Source organism: Zea mays, chromosome 4 (genome assembly GCF_902167145.1).
Source record: "Zea mays cultivar B73 chromosome 4, Zm-B73-REFERENCE-NAM-5.0, whole genome shotgun sequence".
Taxonomy (NCBI): domain Eukaryota; kingdom Viridiplantae; phylum Streptophyta; class Magnoliopsida; order Poales; family Poaceae; genus Zea; species Zea mays.
The window spans coordinates 6,500,828-6,522,964 of NC_050099.1; the positions used below are offsets into that span (position 1 = coordinate 6,500,828).

At 41.3% G+C, this 22,137-nt stretch overlaps 1 pseudogene across 1 annotated transcript; it reads left to right on the forward strand.

Annotated features, from left to right (window-relative positions):
• The first annotated feature begins 10,478 nt into the window (after nucleotides 1-10,478).
• On the forward strand, nucleotides 10,479-11,213 carry z1A1_1 (alpha zein pseudogene; annotated as a pseudogene). Its single transcript, NR_152428.1, has one exon. The product of NR_152428.1 is annotated as an alpha zein pseudogene (transcript).
• Nucleotides 11,214-22,137: the final 10,924 nt, after the last annotated feature.

Genomic DNA, 22,137 nt, shown 5'->3' on the forward strand with positions numbered 1-22,137 from the left:
GGATTACACATTGTAAGAACTAAGAACTAAATCTGTTTTTCTTCTTATTTTAAAGAGGACAGGTCTCCTTCATTCTTGGAAACAAGAGACGATCTCAGATTATCACTAACCTTTTTATGAGCTATAAATGTGCTCTGCTTAACGAACATCTTAAGGACCGCATATTCAGAGAACTATGGATTCATATAAAACGGGTGAGGTCCTACGACTTCCATTTTTACCTTATCAAATACCTCCTGTGTCAAGCCCTTTGCTTGACCTGTGTTTGCTTAGTATTACTAACAAATCATGAAGCCCTTTGTTAAGTCTGTGCTTGCTTAGTGATACTAAGAAGTCATAAAGCCCCAACGAGTTTCTCTAGCTGAATATGAAGCAGTCACTATTTGTCCTTGATTAATCGAAACTAATTTGCATGGTTCCTTTTGTGCACAACAACGTGAAACATAAATCTTGAAGATTATGTCACCGTAAGAAGTAGGTGTTCCTTACATTTAGAGAGAACTAGAAAAAACGGTTTACATGCATCTGGAGCCTTCTGAACACGAAACAATTTACACGCGCGTTGGCGCGCGCCAGTTACTAGTTGGATTTGTGGCCGTGTCCGCTAGCCTCCCCATGCACTGCAAACCACCCACACTCGCACTCGCTTAGTGGAAAACCCACTCCCACTGTCGTTTCGTCAACTCAAGCGTCACCACCTTCTCCTCTCCCCGTCGCACTTCGGCGAGGAATTAAAACCGCACCAACACTCCTATATCTTCCCCTTGGCCCCTATAAGAACCTTTGACCCCTACTCTCTCCTTTGCACCTCCTTGCCCTCTCCTGAGTAGGGATGACAATCGGGCGGGTAGTACATGAATATATAGTTCGCGAATCCATACACACGAGACAAAACTCAACCCATACACGTACCCATAAACGTTCGTGGGTATGGATCTGTATCCATACCCGTATCCGCCGAGTATCCGCTATCTAGTGGATATCCCTTACCCGCCCGCCCACTACACTTTTAGCATTAAACACCAAACAACAATTTTATTACATTTCAAAATAATTATCATTCCAATAGCATTAAATGATAATTTCATCACCAAACAACATGTTATGGATAAAAATTGAAAATAAGAATTTATGATAATATATAAATCTAGATGGCCCACATGTTAGATATCCACTGGGTAATGGGTATGGATTCTGGATATTCATACCCGCGAAAAACATATCCGTGGATACCTTATTATATCCATAACCATACCCGCGAATATCGAATTCCACCATACCCATATCCAATGGATAATTATCCATGATTATTTACCCATACCTGTACCCACTGCCATCCCTACTCCTAAGCCCTACTCTGCTCTACCCCCATACACTATTGTGCTGCCACCGCTGTTCGTCGTGGACAAAGCTCTTCGGAGATTCTCCGACCCCGCCGAGGCCACAATAGAGTTTCCCAAAGTGCTCTCTTACTTCCCTGCACCTCCTTTGCCCCAATCTCGTGTCGTTGTGGTCGTTCGTTCATCATTAGAGTTCACTAGTTTAGCTTCCGCAAGGTTGACGATGAACATCTTTCGGTCTGGCCCTTGAGTTTTTCTCATTTTATGCGCAATTTATTTTATGAAATAGCCCAGCATCAGAGTTCGCTAGCGCCGTTGTCGTAAGGTTGACAATGAACCCGCAGTCTTCTTGCATCATAGCCCTAGTATTTTTGAATAACTAAGCTATCAGCCCTGTTTTCTTAGTTCCTAACCCCAGTAATCTATATTTTATTGCAAATGGGTTGTTGTATAGGTATTTTCAGTATCAAATGTGTATTTTAAGTCCAAACGAAACAACTTTTGTTTTGTTAGCTTCACAATAATGTCATGAACATTTAAAATAGTTTCTGTATCTCTAAAAATTAAAATTATTAATAGTTATTATAATTGTTTAAATATTGGTTTTCATAAAAAAACTAAAAGAAAATGTATACCATGTTTTTCTTAATTAAAATAAATATATTAACTGTTTAATTATCTTTTCTCATGAAATATGATTTAGGCTTATAATTCATGTTTTTCATAAAAAAGATATATTAGCTTAATTATATGTTTTATAAAATTTATCCTATAGCCATATTATACCATATAGTTTTTTTTTCTAAAAAAATGTTAAAATGGTGAAGTTGGTGTTTCTAATCTTGAAACTAAAATTGTGGTTAGATTTATGTAATGATTTTCAAACCAACAATTTTCCAAAATGTGTACCCTTTGTTAAACTTTGTTTTTTCAAAAAATAGATAATATAGTTGTTATGATTTCTTTTTAGCCTTGTTATCAATGATTGTTGTATGTTTAATGATTGGTGATTGTTTATTATTATTTGTGTATTGTTTATAAGTTGATCCATTAGATGAGGATCAATATTAGTTTGAGGAAGATACTCAAGATTTTTGTGAGCAAGGCAATTGGATTTTCTCCCACTGCATATTCCTTCGAACCTAATCTCACAAGATGATAACTAAGTTTATATTCATGTTATGCATAATCTTGATGGATTTTCTATTAGAAGTACCTAGACTTTACCAACCATTCCTTATTAACCTGGGTTATGTTTTAATCAAGTAGTGATGCTAGTTGATATAACTTCAGTTCTATGCTAGTTCTCATTTAAATTGGTAATGTTCCTAAGATTATGTTCTATTGTTAATAATAACAAGATGATACATGTTAATTGGAATATGGAGAACCACCTATGAAAACAATGCAACCATGAGTGTTATTATGGCTCTAACTTCGAAATAGCGATAACACTGCACTACAAGAACCAGTACGTCTATATCAACTGGCGATGTCTCTATTAGGTTTGAGTCTTATGAGGGGCTTAAAACTATGTTACACTACCGGAAACGGGCGCTTTGCTGAGTGCCCGAAGCACTCGGCAAAGCCGTAAAAACACTCGGCAAAGGCTTTGCCGAGTGTCGCACTTGGCAAAGAAGGCTCGGCAAACAGTGCATCGGCAAAGCCTTCTTTGCCGAGTACTTTTTCTCGGGCACTCGACAAAGAGGTTTGCCGAGTGCCAGGGAGCACTCGGCAAAGAAAAGTGGCCGTTACAGCGACAGGGTGACGAAGACGGCTTCTTTGCCGAGTGTCAAGGATGACACTCGGCAAAGGAGTTAACTTTGCCGAGTGTCTGCCCAGTAGCACTCGGCAAAGATTCAACCTTTGCCGAGTGCCCCCTAGGACACTCGGCAAAGAGCCCGCCAGGGGAGGGTCCCCATGTAAGGTTCTTTGCCGAATGCTCTGTGCGACACTCGGCAAAGCGTGCCTCTTTGCCGAGTGCCAGCGACATAACACTCGGCAAAGTCCCTAAACCGATGCCCAGGTCTTTGCTCTTTGCCGAGTGTTATGACCCTGACACTCGGCAAAGCACCTCTTTGCTGAGTGTTACACTCGGCAAAGTGACCAGTATATACCTTTTTATTTGTTTTTTTGTATTCCATCCACACAAACAAAATATATCACATATATATCACATATATACATCACAGATATCATCACAAACATAAATAGCCAACACAAATATAAAACCGTCACCACAAACATAAATATCCATCACAAACATAAGTGTTCAACACAAGTATCAAACACAAACATAAGTCTCAAACGTCTCAAGCTCTCACATAAGTATCAAACACAAACATAAGTATTATACATAAGTTCTGAAGTCTAAACAATGAAAACACAACACTCATGGAGGTGGGCGGTTTGATCGGGGCTGCGTTGGGCTGAACCCTTCCGGAGCGTTGTTGGATGCCGCCCCAGATTGGCCCTGCATAGAGAAGAGATTGCATGTGTTATACCAGATGCATTACAAACATCTAACTACAATTTTGATACTCACAGGAGTGTGGAAGAGAGCATGGTCAACTGGAGGGAACAATGGAGGTGGCGGAGCGATGCCCTGTGCGGCGCCAAGGCTCTGCATGTACTGGAACATCTCCGCCATCCTCTGATGATCTGCCCGGCGCTCCGCCTCCCGCTCCACCATCATCCTCGCCTCCATCTCGTGACGTTCCCTCCTCTCTTCTTCTAGTTGGGTCTGTAATATTACAATCCAACGTTATAGTAACTCAAAGAGAAGGTATATAACTCAAGGAAGGACGAGTTACAGAAGCACTAACCTCGAGTTGATGTATGCGATGCTGTGAGCTATCGTGCCGAGGTCGTATGGCTGGACTCGAGCCCGTGCTCCTTGCTCTCACCTGAGACAGAGTGGGAGTGGAGGACGAGTCGATTGCCCCGTTGGCAATCCAGTACCGCCCATGTCTCTTGCCTCCTCCGACCCTCATGAGCACATCGGGGTCGATCGGCTCGGTGCTCGGATCATAGTCTGGGCCATGGACCTCCTGCGCCATGGCGGTGTAGTCATAGAGGCGACTGTAGACGACGGGGTTGGTGTAGGCCTTGGGCTCGTCATCCGGGTTGTAGGTGACATCGGACGTCACCTTACCCTTATGGGCCATAGCATAGGCCGAGAAGGTGGAGCAAGGCCGGCCACCATGTGACGCTGACTGCAAAGAAAACCAACGAGATAATTAGAAATAATATCTAATTCAGTGCTATATATCTAAATAAAAAAGAGGGCGTACCCATGCTTCAGCATATTGGCCCAGGCTCCGGCTGCCTTGGTGGTGGGAGGGGCCTTGCATCATCAAACACTGTTCCCGGCTAGCGGTGTGCGCCTCGTCCCACTCAGCCGAACACCACCTATCCACCATCTGCTCCCAGCACAGAGGATGTGCGGCGCACCAATATGGAATCATCTACAAAGTAAACACGTAAAGTGCATATCAGAAGATAAAATAAAATTCATGCATGGAGTACTGGTACCAAACATGCATGACTTTACCTGCAGGTACTGCTCCCTGGTCAACGACATGGTTCGGGCTTGTGGTTTGGTCACCCTCTCCCCAAGGACGGAGCCATGGTAGGTGATGATGGCCTGGATTCGGGCCTCATAGTGCATGTCCACGACGAGCTTCTTACAGCTCGTGGTGGCCACCACATCCGCCCTAGCCTCGTATCCAGCATCGCATCTGAAGAAATCCTGCATACAAAAACGATGTATCCATATATTATTTCAAGAATTTGCAACGAATGCGACATATTTTGCATTATACTAAGACTTACCCACAGCTCTTGCTTCACCCGCTCCGCCTTGTTATTGAATTCCCGGCCATCCCGGTCTACTGCATCGGGGGCGACGGCGTAGTGGTCGAAGGTGAAGGCTGGGCCCGTCACTCCGGCGTACTCCACAAGTCCAGGGAAGTGTTCCCTGCACAGCAGGCCGATGATGCCATTGGGGGGGCGACGATGACCCCCCGCATAATCCAAAACCGTCCAAGACCTGCCCAAGTGATAAATAAAAAGCATTAGTTTATATTATGATTTCGAACACATAATATGAACAAGAATGAAGAACATAAAGTTACATACCTCTCCCCTTCCGGCCGAATCAGCGGCCGCCTGTCCCGAAGTATGGGACGCTGAGGGAGACTCGCGGGGCCTTGCAGGTAGATGCTCCTCGAACTTAAGCCGCCTGAACCTGAGACGTCCTGCTGCTGGTCGTCGTCGTCCTGATGCGCCGCTTGCTGCTGGACAAGGTCGTCCTGAGGCGCCGCCTGCTCTGCCTCGTCCGCCGTCCTACTCCTCCTTCCCCTCCTCCTCCTCAGCCAATTACCGCCGACCATATTTGTCCAAAAATCTGCAATTAAGAGTAAACAAATAAGCACATATAAAAAGATGTATTTAAAAACAGGTGCAAAATAAAAAAGTCATATAGCATTACATCGATTAAAAATAATCTTCATATGTGTCGGGGTTAGCCGGATCATAACTCTCATCATCACTATCAACCATTTCAATCTCAACATGCATTATGAAGTACTGGTACCAAACATGCATTCTGAAGTTTGTCTTCGTAGCTCGGTCATACGTCCATACCCCTTCCTCCCAGGCACGTACCAATTCATCGATCGAAGGCTCCATGTACACGCCCATTTTATTCCCCGGGTGTCCGAGAATTATCAACGACACGAATATATTCTGCCTTTGAAAGCACACACCAGGGGAGATTGATTGGGATAACAAACACGAGCCAACATGTGTATGGGGCAGCGCTCATTCCATAGGGATTGAACCCATCTGTGGCCAACGCAACACGTACATTACGAGCTTCTTCGGCTTTCTCACGGTGAATGGCATCAAAGTGTTTCCATGCTTCACCACCGGATGCGTGCACCATCTTGTCAGGATTGTATCATTTTCCATTTTTGTGCCATGTCATCTGTTTCGCGGATTCCTCTGTCATGTACAGACGCTGGATCCTCGGTATGAACGGAAGGTGTCGTAGGATTGTCAAGGGGATGTCGAGCTGCCTCTTCTGTCCATCACCAGAGTCTACCTCCATGAACCTAGACGATGTACACTTGGGACTGTACTTTGCCTCCGCGTATTCTTTCCTAAATAGCACGTAGCCCTTCAGACAAGCATGAATCTGCTCATACGTCATCTTGAGTGCACGAAGGAGTTTCTGTGCCTCGTACATGCTCTTTGGCAGAATGTGATCATCCGGAAGCATGCTCCCAATAACCGTCAACAAGCCATCGAATGCGTCTCTACTCATGCTGTACTGCGACTTGAACGCCATTACACGTAGGGGTGGGCACTTTTTTACCATAAACCGAAAACCGAACCGAACCGTACCGAACCGAACCGAAATTTCGGTTTTTTGGTAGTTCGGTTCGGTTTCGGTTTTTATATCTCAGAAGTTCGGTTTTCGGTATCGTAATCGGTTTTCACCGTATACCGAACCGAATACCAAACTTTATCAATTCTAAAACTTGACTTTTTGATTATGTGAACTAAATGTGTGATGCAATTAAATTGTTATTCACTTATTTATATGTGATGTATGATGTATCTCTAAATATTTGTACCTATATAATTTTTACTTTTTAAAATTATGTGTAATCTATCATATAAACTTGTTGTATGTGTTGTTTTGAGTATAAGTTTGGTATTCGGTTTTTACCGAAAACCCGAAGTAAAAAACCGAAACCGAAGTTCTCGGTTTTCATTTTCTAGAAAACCGATTGGTTTCTAATGTCTAGAAAACCGAAGTTTTTTAAAACCGAAAAACCGAACCGAAATTTCAAAAAAAAACCAAATGCCCAGCCCTAATTACACGCCCAATGGCATCCAGTTGAGAAACCTTTGTCTGGCCGTGAAGGGGCTTCTGTGCCGCGTCGAACATGTCGTAGAACGCCTTTGCAGTCGGCTCTGGCTCGTCATCCATACATCCTCCCGTGTACTGTGCCTCCTGATAGTCGTTCAACATATCCGCTACCCCCGCATCCGCGTCATAATCCTCAACACGTTGTCTCAGCACCTCCTCTCTCGTACGATGCGCTTCACCATGAAATATCCACCGAGTATAGCCCGGCGTAAATCCATTCTTCCAAATATGTTCTACCATGGACTTCTTTGGTTTTCTTTTCCGGTTGGGACATTTGCTGCACGGGCATGGGACTAGACTCGCTCCTTTAGCAGCTTCGCCATATGCCCGTTCCACGAAATCATCGGTCTTTCTAATCCATTCAGTGGTAACATCGTTCCTTCCTCTATGGCCCGTGTACATCCACTCACGGTTCTCCATCCTATAACATATATAACCGACTATAGTTTAATATAACATGTAAGACATCTGAAAAAAATAACTCAATCCTATCAACAAAAAAATTCGGCAGCACCTCCCCTGTACGGAGATGTTTACAAAACCTGCAAATAAAACTAGCAGCACGATGGCTGACATCCACAAATATATCTAATTGACACACATAGTATAAACTCCCTAAATTCAATAAATATGTAGTATAAATTTAATAAACACACATACTAAATTCAATAAACACACAAAATTCATTATAAACACATAATATAAACACGTAAATTTATTAAATTCCATAAACCTTTACGGCTTGGCGCGTGGGGCAGGCGGTGGCGTTGGCGGGTGGCCGGTGGCGGCTTGCCGGGCGCGTGGGGGGCGGGCGGCGGTCGGCCGACGGCGTCATGCTGGGCCGGTGGGCGTGGCCGGGCGCGTGGGCGCGTGGGGCGGCCGGGCGGCTTCACAGGCGGCGCCGGTGGCGGTCGCGGGCGGCAGCAGCGTGCCGGGCCGGTGGGCGTGGCCGGGCGCGTGGGCGCGTGGGGAGGCCGAGCGGCTTGACGGGCGGCGCCGGCGGCGAGCCGGGAGCGTGGGGCGGGCGGCGGTCGAGGGCGGCGGTGGGAGCGGCGGCGTGCCGGGCGGGTGGAAGAGAAGGAAGTGAAAGGAGAGAAAGAGAGAAGAGAGCATGTCGGGCGGTTTAGTTACCTTCTTTGCCGAGTGCCCGCGATCCGGCACTCGGCAAAGATTTTTTAAAATTTAAAAATAAACTTTGCCGAGTGCCGGATCTCGGGCACTCGGCAAAGACATCTTTGCCGAGTGCTAGCTGTACATGCACTCGGCAAAGATCTATTCTACAGTCTTTGCCGAGTGCCCACGGGTAGGCACTCGGCATAACCGCCTTTGCCGAGTGCTAGCTAGACAGCACTCGGCAAAGTATACTTTATTTTTTTATTTTTGGCAACCAAACTTTTTGTGGTGTTTTCCTACACTATGTAGACCTACAAGTACCATTTTGGTACAATTATAAAAGTGTTTTTATAACTATTTGATTTAGTTCGTTTATTTGCATTTCTTCGGAAAATTCAGATTTGAATTGCAGGTCACTCGAAACTTGAAAAACCGTGCATGCAAAAATGATATTCATGTTACTTAGCATAAGTTATGACCGATTCCAGGAGCGGACCGGAAACTTCGAGTAACATGCTCACTAAACATGGCCGTGAACTTGCCATCCACATGTTTAAAAATTGTATAAAACACAAACAAAGTCAGAAAATCATGAAACTTTTCAACATGTCATGATATCATATATAGAGGGCGTGATAAAAATTTTAGAATGTTTGGAGAAAGTTGTGAGACACTATGTGTAGAAACCTAAGAGAACTACACATGAAATCATAGAGTTCCAATGTGGATCTCTTAGGTTTCTACACATAGCGCGTCACAGTTTTCTCGAATCTTTTTCAATTTTTTATCACAGCCTGTACATATGATATCATGACACGTGTCCAAGTTTCATGATTTTCTGACTTTGTTTGTATTTATACAATTTTTAAACATGTGGATGGCAAGTTCACATCCATGTTTAGTGAGCATGTTGCTCGAAGTTTCCGGTCCGCTCCTGGAATCGATCGTAACTTATGTTAAGTAACATGAATATCATTTTTGCATGCACGATTTTTCAAGTTTCGAGTGACCTGCAGTTCAAATCTGAATTTTCCGAAGAAATGCAAATAATCGAACTAAATCTACTAACGATTGAAAACTCTGTTATAATTGTCCACAAATGATACATGTAGGTCTACATAGTGTAGGAACATACCACAAAAAGTTTGGGAGACAAAATCTAAAAAATAAAAATATGCTTTGCCGAGTGTCTTGAGAAGACACTCGGTAAAGAGTCCTTTGCCGAGTGCCAAATATTTGACACTCGACAAATAAGCCACTTTGACGAGTGCCAATCGTCGGCTCTCGGCAAAGATTGACGGCCGTCAACTTTAGGACGACCGCTGACGACCCTTTGCCGAGCGCCGCCTTTGCCGAGTGTTTGACACTCGGCAAACATGTCTTTGCCGAGTGGTGTCCTGTGCCGAGTGTCCTGCACTCGTTAAAGAGGCTCGTTACCAAGAGCCGAACTTTGCCGAGTGCGGCTCTCGGCAAAGCTTGCTTTGCCGAGTGCCTGACAAAAGGCACTCGACAAAGATGCCGACACTCGGCAAAGCCTCGGATTCCGGTAGTGTTACTATTTATTTTGTTCATATTCATTACATTCAAATTACATGTGCACCTTTCTATTGACATAAAAAGTAGTATCAACTTTCTAGATTAAAATGCAACTAAAAGTACCTAAATTTCTAACGGTGGGGATTGAGTGACTCTTTAAACCGATTATTACACAAGTTAACCAAAGTAGAATTAACATTGGTGAATAGCGCCATGAATTGTTTTTCTAGTGAAAAATAGCACAAGCATGCTACACATATGTGGCTATCGTTAGACATGTGTAAAGGTAATGCATCACACCATTGTCACCCATGTATTTGGAAAACACCAAGAGGAAAAACCACTTATTTATTGTATTTTATGGAGATTATCTTGCTTACATATAAATTATAACCCAACAAACTGGTCACTAAATATCAAAACCAACGTGATACCAGGTCATCTCTAGCTTATCTTACTAATATTCTTTTGGCAAAATCCAAAATTAATCTTGCACAAGCACAAGGACTGACATGTGTATAAATATCTCTTAGATTAGTACGTAATCCATCGCACATATTATTGAGACCAATTATCAACATAGAAACTAGAATAGAGTAGCAACAATGACAACCAAGATATTTTCCCTCCTTAAGCTCCTTGCTCTTTCTGCAAGCGCTACTACCACGCCATTTTCCTGCAATGCTCACAAGCTCCTATAGCTTCCCTTCTTCCCCCGTACCTTTCATCAGTGATGGCTTCAGTATGTGAAAACCCAATTCTTCATCTCTATAGGATCCAACAGGCAATTGCAGCAGGCATCTTAACTTTATCACCCTTGTTCCTCCAATAACCGTCAGCCCTATTACAACAGTTATCTTTGGTGCATTTGTTGGCACAAAGCATCAGGGCACAAAAACTGCATCAACTTGCGCTGGAAAACCTTACTGCCAACTCTCAGTAACAAAAGTTTATTCCATTCAACCAACTGGCTACATTGAACTCTGTTGCTTATTTGCAACAATAACAACTACCATTCAGCCAACTAGTTGTTGTGAGCCTGTTGCCTTCTTACATAGCAGCAGTTGTTGCCGTTCTACCCGCACGATGTGGCTAACACAACCACCCTCTTACAACTGCAACAATTGCCGCCATTCAACCAACTTGCGTTGACAAACCCAACAGCGTTCTACCTACAACCCATCATTGATGGTGCCCTCTGTTAGATTGCTTATGAGTTATAGTTCAATAATGAAGTTTTTTGGTTGATGTTTGTGGCTTCCCAGAAATAATAAAGTACATTTCTAGATTCTCATGTGCTACTTGTCTCCAAATGTGGTTGATAATTATTTTGCTCTAAGATCGAGAGTAATGATGTATAAATCATCGTTGTCGTGTGATACTCGGTCAATTGAGCATTAGCACACACAAACATGACGAGAATGGTATAATCTCCAAAAATATGTACTTTGTAGGTGGGACCCTATAGCCATGCAAAATATGCTATGTTAGGCATGCCGATGGAAACATGTGATGCATATGTTTCGTGAACCTGTTGATATTATATGTGATTTATATTACGATATTTTACTAAAATACTAATATTTATTACTAGTAAGTTATAACATTCTATCAATCTTAAAAACCTAACCATAAATATTCCATCGTAACTAGGTTTACCAAACTATACAAATACACAATAAATACAAAATTAACAATACAATAACCAATATTTATGAGCTTAATAAATTTAATTTTAGGGTTGGTCGATGATAATCATATTGACTTCCCCTGACTCCTTGATTGTAAATATGCCTAGACCATGCCTCTTTCTACTATACGGCAAACAGGGACCACTCTAGGAGACTAGGACGTTGCTTGAGACGAAGACGCCATCATTGATGTAGACTATCGACCATCTGACTGCAGTCGATAAAAATTAACTATTTCTGTGAGGCGTTTGACCAAAAATGACAAAACTTTACTAGGTTCTGTTGGTTGAGTGAGGGCCGACAAAAGTTGATAAATTTTCGTGGGATTATTTCAAGCCGACATAAATTATTTTGGCTAATGGAAGTTTCTTTTTTCCTTAGTTGTGTGGTGCTATACATATGCATGTCTGATTCACGTGATAAACTAGGCTAGAAAAACAATTATTTGACATGGATTGTTGTGGAGGACCATACCAACTGTGACTGCCATCTCAATCCAGCTGACATCTAAGTGACCTTTGAATAAATTATTAAGCTGACAAAACTTTGACACCAAGAAGAAAGTTTAAGTATGTAAATATTTATGTTCATCAAGCTGCTATTCCCTATCATTGGCATGAACATTGTCATCATTTAGTTCCTAAGAATATAATAAAAACAAGAAGAGCCACCTCACGAGAATCCTTTAACATAGACTAAATAGTAGTTTTTGTGGAACACAACAGAACTGTACACCATTTTCAGCGGCCAAGGTTATTTTCGGCGGCCAGGACTTAGCCGCCGAAAATAAACCTATTTTCGGCGGCTTCTGACACAGCCGCTGAATATACATTTATTTTTGGCGGCTACTAACACAACCGCCGAAATAAGGTTTTTAAAACCGTCGGGCTCCTTCTCTATTCTCTCTGTTTCTTCTCTTCTTCTCCTCGCTCGGTCGCCGCCGTACGCCGCCACGCCGCCCGCCCGTCGCCGCCGTGCCCGCCACAGCTACATCCACGCCCCCGCCGAGGCGCCGCGCCACCCCGTGCAGCCATGCCCCCGGCGGCTCCGTCTCGTCGTCTGCCGTCACCCTCGGCTCCCATCGACCAAGAAAACTTGAATACTCCTTAGCCAAAAAATGGATGAATTTCACCTTCCTTATCTTAAGCTCCTTGATTTTTCTACTAAGTGTCGCTATTCTAACCATTATCCCTTGGGTAAACCATATTTGATTATCCAGCCAAAGGACCCAGAAGATAAAAACAATTTTTAATTGCTATTTCGAGACAAATGAATTAGCGTGATTCGAAAAGGATTACGACCTTCCCCCTTGACCTTTGTCATACTTCTTTAGTCTAATCGATAGAATCAAGAATAGAAATCACTGAAGAAGTTGATAAGCGAAGCTTCGACGATAATAGGAACATGGTGACAATAGGACGAACGATGATGCCTTTGTCTAAGAATGTTATCTAGAAGAAATCTCAATCAATTGTCGGTACAACGAAAAGATAGAAACATGCACCCTTGAGTATGAAACATTTATATGTAAGAGGAAGGAGGAATGTAATTGCTCATGCCTAATCATATTATTGAGAGTTTTAAGGCGAGACTTATGGCAAAGGGTTATACACAAAAATAGGGGAAAGGTCATTTCAATACTTAATCAATTTTTGCCCTTCTAATGACCATACATGTGTTACTTTTTTTGGCTGCCTCACATGGTCTTATCGTTCACCAGATGAATGTTACGTCTGTTTTCCTAAATGGAGAGCTTAATGAACAGATCTACAATGACTAGCCTGGTGGATTTACACCAATTGGTAAAGAGGAAAAGGTGTTTAAATTAAAACAAATTTATGGTTTAAAACAAGAACCAAAGCACATGAGAAATTTGATAAAGTTTTGACTTTGGCTAAATTTGTTGCAAATGAAGCTGATAAATGTGTCCATTACCGGTTTGACAGGGGTGAAGGTATAACATTTTTTATGTGGATGATATATTAATCTTTTGTAATGGTGTTAATATGATCGAGGAAGTAAAGTAATTTTTGTCTAGTAACTTTGAAATAAACAATCTGGGAGAGATTAATGTTGTTCTTAACATAAAGATGTTCAGAGGAGGAGGAAATATGGGGTTATTCTTGTGCAATCCTATTAGGTTGAAAGGTCGATGAGTTGCTTTGGATATAGTGACTACACGTCTGGTCCAACTACTTATGACCCAAGTGTGCTATTAAGGAAAATCATATAATCGCATATGATCAATTGAGATATTGTCAAAGCATGGTCTTCTCATGGATTTGGCTAGTTCAACGAGGCCTGATATCTCGTTTGCTATGAGCAAACTCAGTTGCTTTGTCTCCAATCTTAGGGATGATCATGACATGCCCTAGAGAGGGTATTGCGCTATCTAAAAGGGACTATGAGTAATGTCATTTACTATACCACACACCTAAGGGTACCAGAGTGTTATAGTGATGCAAACAAAATATGTGATGGTGATTAGATTTAAGCCACAAGTAGATATGTGTGCTTACTTGAAGGTGTGGTTGTTTCATCGAAGTCTTGTAAGCAGACCATCTTAACAAGGTCAACAATAAAAGTAGAACTCACAACATTAGATATTGCCAAAGTTGATGCCGAGTGGCTTCGTGAACTCCTTATGGATTTACTAGTAGTTGAAAATCGAATACTGGTTATCTATATGAGCTATAATGATTAAACATTGGTAATCAAAGTGAACAATTCTTAGGTTAACATGAATACTACAAAGCATGTCAAAAAACGGTTGAAACTGTTAAAACACCAAGAAATTCTAGATTAATTGTGTTGGACTATGTCCATACTTCTAAGAATTTGGTATGCGAGTTTATAGAAGATTTGTCACATAATGTGATAGATGGTGCATCGAGGAAGATGGGCTTGAGACCCACTTAATGCCATTCCATAGTAGTAGCATTTTCTATGTGATTGGAGATCTCATAGAGTAGAATGGTGAAACAAGCTAGAGAATGACTGATGGAGAGACTCCTTAAATAAAATCTAGGTAATTTCATATGCACATTTCTCCTTTGATGTACGATAGGCTAACTAAAATATTAATATGATTTGAGTGACTTATCTAAGTAGGGATGTTATCTTACAGAACATCCTAGAAGGAACACACCTATATGAGTTTCACTGCTAGTCACGATCTATGATATGTGGGCAATATTTATATACTCATGAAAGGCCTCGAAGTTTGACTTATATGATTCAAGCCAAGGGGATTCTTGTAATAGTCTAGTACGAGATAAGAACTTTGGAGAAACTCACTTCATGCAAAATTGTCAATTCAAGGTATAGTCCATTGTTCAGATATGAATATGTAATCCCTGTTCTAGATGGATGGTCAACTTAACAGCCTCCACCAAAACCCTTATATATCAAAGAGTAGTGGATTTGAATTTGTCTAATTTGAATTTGTCTAATATGTAGTTTATGGGCTTGGCTCATTTAAAGTATTTAATAATTCTGAAAGACAAGATTAAACTAACTATGTATGATCCTTTAGCATCGTGCAGATGGTCAATGGGACAGTTACATGGTTTATATAGATGGACCTATCTATATTCCTTCAGTAGTTGAGAAAAAGGTAAAGGTGTGTCACACTCACACATGCGCTGCCTCCACCGAGACAAGGCATGGCGTTGCAAGGTGAGGCATGGCATGGTGCAACACGATCGCAGTCATGGTCGTGGCGCGGTGTAGCATTGTTGTGGATAGATCGATAAACTATTGTTGTAGTTAGAGTACATGAGTTTTTGAATGCAACACTAGAATTTTCTCAATTTAACTTAATTAAGAAATTATATCTTGATGACATAGAGTTACCTGACCATTGATCTCACATGCCCTTTTAGCTCTCTCGTTCTCTAGTCTCGCCTGACTATTTAGGTCTCCTGACTCGCCAATAGAAAGACCATCCTATCATTTGCTCTCGAATACTTCTGTGTCATAACTTGAAAGTCGCCTAGAGCGGGAGGTGAATAGGCGAAACCTAAAATTTATAAACTTAAACACACACAAAGGTCGGGGGTTAGAGTTAGAATTAAATTCTAGTCCAGAAGAATATCTCTGTTGCTAGGAGTTGCTCAAGGATTGCAGATGATGTATGTGAGCCAACTCAAATTCACACTAGCAAGGAAATGTTAGAGAGAGGAAAACAAATCAAACAAGAATCAAGGCGAGTGAACACGATGATTTGTTTTACCGAGGTTCGGTTCCAAAGAACCTAGTCCCCGTTGATGAGGTCACAAAGACCGGGTCTATTTCAACCATTTCCCTCTCTCAAACGGTCACTTAGACCGAGTGAGCGTTTTCCTTAATCTCTCGGGTCACTTAGACCCCGTAAGGACCACCACACACTTAGTTGTCTCTTGCTTCAATTACAAGTCACTTGAGAAATAGACGGGAAAAGAAAAAGGCCAAACCAAGCAACAAGAGCAACAAAGAACACAAGATATCCTCTCACAAGCCCTAATGCACTAGAGTTGATTTTGGGGCTTTGAGTGGATTGATTGCTTTGATTGTGTCTTGGAGTGTTGGACTTTGCTCTTGCAATGAATGAGAGTTCAGAAATGCTTGGATGGTTATGAATGAGGTGGTTGGGGGTATTTATAGCCCCCAACCACTTCCATAGCCGTTGGTGAAGGCTGCTAGCGATGGGCGCACCGGACAGTCCGGTGCATCACCGGAGAGCCACTGTGTACTGTCCGGTGCGCGCCACATCAGCGCAACCGTTAGGGTTCGGAGCTGGTCAACCGTTGGAGTCTTTGTCGTCTTGTTGCACCGGACAGTCCGGTGCCCTCTGACTTCTGACATCCACTGTTCATCGCGACAGAGTCGACCGCTGGCGCATAGAGCCGTTGCTCCGCTGGTACACCGGACAGTCCGATGAATTATAGCGAAGCGCGCCCTAGAATTCCTGAGAGTGGCTGGTTCATCTGCTGTACGACCTGGTGCACCGGACCCTGTCCGGTGCGCCATTTTTTAGCACACTCAAGTCCTTTTGCTCCAATTAAATTGTGTCCCTAACTTAATTTCTTTCTTGGTTTGTGTTGAACCTTATGCACCTATAATACATGAATTCTTGACAAACTAGTCAGTCCATGTGTTTGTGTTGGTCGTCAACCACCAAAATTAATTATAGGAAATGGTTAACCCTATTTCCCTTTAAATCTCCCCCTTTTTGGTGGTTGATGCCAACACAAACCAAAGCAAATAATAAATGTAGAAATATAACTAGTTTGGAATTGAGATGAATGTGCATAGGTTACTTGGAATTAAACCAATAAAATATTTTCAACATATGAATAAGAGTGAATGGATTGGCTTTCTTTTATTTAATATTTTGGACCACATTTGCACCACATGTTTTATTTTTGCAAATCTTTTGGAAATCTATTCAAAAACTTCTGCAAATAGTCAAAGGTATAGGAATATGATTGCAAGAAGCATTTTTTAGGATTTTGAAATTCCTCCCCCTGTTTCAAATGCTTTTCCTTTGACTACATAAAAGCTCCCCCTAAATGAAATTCTCCCCTTAGCTTTCAAGAGGGTTTTGAAGTAGATACCAATTGAAAAAATTTCTCTCACATATGAGTTGAAAGTTAGATACCAATTGAAAATATATTAATTGAAATTCTTCCATACTTAATGTGAAGTTTTGAAGATACCAATTGAGAAATTTTCTTCACATACCAATTGAAAATTCATTTTGATCAAATACCAATTGAAATATACACCAGTTGAAGTTTACCAATTAAAGAAAATTTCATTTTGAATTTTTTTGAAATGGTGGTGCGGTCCTTTTGCTTTGGGCTTAATATTTTCTCCCCCTTTGGCATTAAGCGCAAAAAATGGAGAATTCGAGAGCCCTTTTTCTCCCTTTATGGGGTCTAATACTTTCTCACAAATGGTAAAATGAATATGAGTGAATGATTATACCAATTGAGAGTGTGGAGGAACAACGACAAAGGGTATACCGTCAGAGTTGGAGTGGAAGCCTTGTCTTTGCGGAAAACTCCATTTCTTTTTCAATCTACGACTTAGTATAGAAATACACTTGAAAACACATTAGTCATAGTCTTGGCACAAGAAGAGTAAGAAATATGTATTTGCACCAAATGAAAGAGATATGATCAAATGTATATAAATTAGCTATGTGTGCAAAGTTTCAATCAAAGTTCCGTGAATCAAGTATATTTAGCTCATTCCTAAGTTTGCTAAATGTTTTCTCATCTAGTGGCTTGGTAAAGATATCGGCTAATTGGTTGTGGGTGCTCACATAAGCAATTTCGATATCCCATTTTGTTGGTGATCTCTCAAAAAGTGATACCGGATGTCTATGTGCTTAGTGCGGCTATGTTCAACGGGATTATCCGCCATGCGGATTGCACTCTCATTATCACATAGGAGAGGGACTTTGCTCAATTTGTATCCATAGTCCCTAAGGGTTTGCGTCATCCAAAGTAATTGCGCACAACAATGACTTGTGACAATGTACTCGGCTTTGGCGGTGGAAAGAGCTACAGAGTTTTGTTTCTTTGAAGCCCATGACACCAGGGATCTTCCTAAAAACTGACAAGTCCCTGATGTGCTTTTCCTATCAATTTTACATCCGGCATAATCGGCGTCGGAATACCCAATTAAATCAAAGGTAGATCCCTTGGGGTACCAAAGCCCAAACTTAGGAGTGTAAACTAAATATCGCATGATTCTTTTCACGGCCCTAATGTGAACTTCCTTAGGATTTGCCTGGAACCTTGCACACATGCATAGAGAGAGCAAAATATCCGGTCGAGATGCACATAAATAGAGTAAAGATCCTATGATCGACCGATATACCTTTTGATCTACGGATTTACCTCCCGTGTCGAGGTCGAGATGCCCATTGGTTCCCATGGGTGTCTTGACGGGTTTGCCATTCTTCATCCCAAACTTCTTAAGTATATCTTGTATGTATTTTGTTTGGCTGATGAAGGTGCCCTCTTGGAGTTACTTGATTTGAAATCCAAGGAAGTACTTCGACTCCCCCATCATAGACATCTTGAATTTCTGTATCATGATCCTACTAAACTCTTCACAAGTTGACTTGTTAGTAGACCCAAATATAATATCGTCAACATAAATTTGACATATAAACAAGTATTTTGCAACAGTTTTAGTAAAGAGAGTAGGATCGGCTTTACCGACTTTGAATCCACTAGTGATAAGAAAATCTCTCAGACATTCATACCATGCTCTTGGGGCTTGCTTGAGCCCATAAAGCGCCTTTGAGAGTTTGTAAACATGGTTAGGGTACTCACTATCTTCAAAGCCGGGAGGTTGCTCAACATAGACCTCTTCCTTGATGGGTCCATTGAGGAAGGCACTTTTCACGTCCATTTGATAAAGCTTGAAGCCATGGTAAGTAGCATAGGCAAGTAATATACGATTTGTCTCAAGCCTAGCTACAGGTGCATAAGTTTCATCAAAGTCCAAACCTTCGACTTGTGAATAACCTTTGGCCTCAAGTCGGGCTTTGTTCCTTGTCACCACACCATGCTCATCTTGCTTGTTGCGGAATACCCATTTGGTACCTACAACATTTTGATTAGGACGTGGAACTAAATGCCATACCTCATTCCTCGTGAAGTTGTTGAGCTCCTCTTGCATTGCCACCACCCAATCCGGATCTCTTAGTGCATCCTCTATCCTGTATGGCTCAATAGAGGACACAAAAGAGTAATGTTCACAAAAATGTGCAACTCGAGATCTAGTGGTTACCCCCTTGTGAATGTCACCAAGAATGGAGTTGACGGGGTGATCTCGTTGAATTGCTTGGTGGACTCTTGGGTGTGGCGGTCTTTGATCTCTTATTTCTTGATCATCTTCCTTGTCTTGGTTATCATCATCTCCCCCTTGATCCATGTCCTCCTCTTGAGGTGGCTCATCCTCTTGATCTTCATCTTCATTATCTTGAGCCTGATCCTCGTCTTGAGTTGGTGGAGATGCTTGCATGGAAGATGACAATTGATCTTGTGCTTGTGAAGGCTCTTCGAATTCCTTGGGACACATATCTCCAATGGACATGTTCCTTAGTGCGACGCACGGAGCTTCTTCATCATCTAGTTCATCAAGATCAACTTGCTTCACTTGGGAGCCATTAGTCTCATCAAACACAATGTCACAAGATACTTCAACTAATCCAGTGGATTTGTTGAAGACTCTATATGCCCTTGTGTTTGAGTCATACCCTAGTAAAAAGCCTTCTACAACCTTAGGAGCAAATTTAGAACTTCTACCTCTTTTAATAAGAATAAAGCATTTACTCCCAAAGACTCTAAAATATGAAACATTGAGATTTTTACCAGTGAGGAGTTCATATGATGTTTTCTTGGGGATTCAGTGAAGGTAGAGCTGGTTGATGGAGTAGCAAGCGGTGTTGATTGCTTCTGCCCAAAACCGTTCCGGAGTCTTGTATTCATCAAGCATGGTTCTTGCCATGTCCAATAGAGTTCTATTCTTCCTCTCCACTACACCATTTTGTTGAGGTGTGTAGGGAGAAGAGAACTCATGCTTGATGCCGTCCTCCTCAAGAAATCCTTCAATTTGAGAGTTCTTGAACTCCGTCCCATTATCGCTTCTTATCTTTTTGATCCTTAATCCAAACTCATTTTGAGCACGTCTCAAGAATCTCTTTAAGGTCTCTTGGGTTTGATATTTTTCCTGCAAAAAGAATACCCAAGTGAAGCGAGAATAATCATCCACAATAACAAGACATTACTTACTTCCGCCGATGCTTATATAAGCAATCAGACCGAATAGATCCATGTAGAGTAGCTCAAGTGGCATGTCCGCTGTCATGATGTTTTTGTGTGGATGATGGACTCCAACTTGCTTCCTTGCTTGACATGCGCTACAAATCATGTCTTTCTCAAAATGAACATTTGTTAGTCCTAAAATGTGCTCTCCCTTTAGAAGCTTATGAAGATTCTTCATTCCAACATGGGCAAGTCGGCGATGCCAGAGCCAGCCCATATTAGTCTTAGCAATTAAGCAAATGTCTAGTTCAGCTTGGTTATCATTAAAATCAACTAAGTATAGCTGACCATCTAATACTCCCTTAAATGCTACTGAATCATCACTTCTTCTAAAGACAGTAACACCTACATCAGTAAATAAATAATTGTAGCCCATTTTGCATAATTGGGAAATAGAAAGCAAATTGTAATGTAAAGAATCTACAAGAAAAACATTGGAAATAGAATGGTAAGAAAATATAGCTATTTTTCCCAACCTTTGACCAAACCTTGATTTCCATTCCCGAATGTAATAGCTCTTTGGGGATCTTCATTTTTCTCATAGGAGGAGAACATCATTTTCTCCCCTGTCATGTGGTTTGTGCACCCGCTATCGATTATCCAACTTGATCCACTGGATGCATAAACCTGCAAAACAATTTAGGCCTTGTTCTTACGTACCCAAACAGTCTTGAGTCATTTGACGTTAGAAACAAGCACCTTGGGCACCCAAACACAAGTCTTGGGACTCTTGTGTTTGCCCCCAACATATTTGGCAACTATCTTGCCTGATTTGTTAGTTAAAACATATGAAGCATCAAAAGTCTTAAATGAAACATTATGTGCATTTGATGCAGTAGGAATTTTTTTTCTAGGCATTTTGACATGAGTGGTATGCCTAGAGCTAGACGCCTCATTTTTGTACATAAATGCATGGTGAGAAACAGAATGAGGTTTCCTAGCATGAATCTTCATAATCTTATGTTCAAGATAGTTTGCAGGATATACAATGTAACCCTCACTATCCTAAACCATGGGAGCCTTACCCTTAACAAAATTAGACAATCTTTTAGGGGTATTAAGCTTGGTGTTGTTTTGATTTCCTTGTTGGAAACCAATACCATCCTTAATGTCAGGGCGTCTCCCATTATAGAGCATGCTTCTAGCAAATTTAAAATTTTCATTCTCTAACTCATGCTCGGCAATTTTAGTAGTTAATTTAGCTATATGATCATTTTGTTGTTTAATCATGGCAAGGTGATCATCCATAGCTTCAATATTAACATCTCTACATCTAGTGCAAATAGTAACATGATCAACAGTAGATGTAGATGGTTTGCAGGTATTTAATTATTCTATCTTAGCACTTAATCTAATATTCTCATCTCTAAGACAGGAAAAAGGATCATTGCAAACATTCAATTTTTCAATCTTAGAAACTAAACTAGCATTTTCAGTTCTAAGACTTGAAATTGAATCATGATAAATGCTAATATCCTTAGATAAGTTTTCACATTTTCTATTTCCTGAGCATAAGCATTTTTTAATTTAACAATTTTATTGTTCTATTTAACGAGGAAGTCCTCTTGGCTTTCCAAGAGGTCATCCTTCTCGTTAATGGTTTCAATTAGTTCATTTATTTTTTTCTTTTGTTCCATGTTAAGGTTGGCAAAAAGAGCAAGTAAATCATCTTCATTATCGCTAGAGCT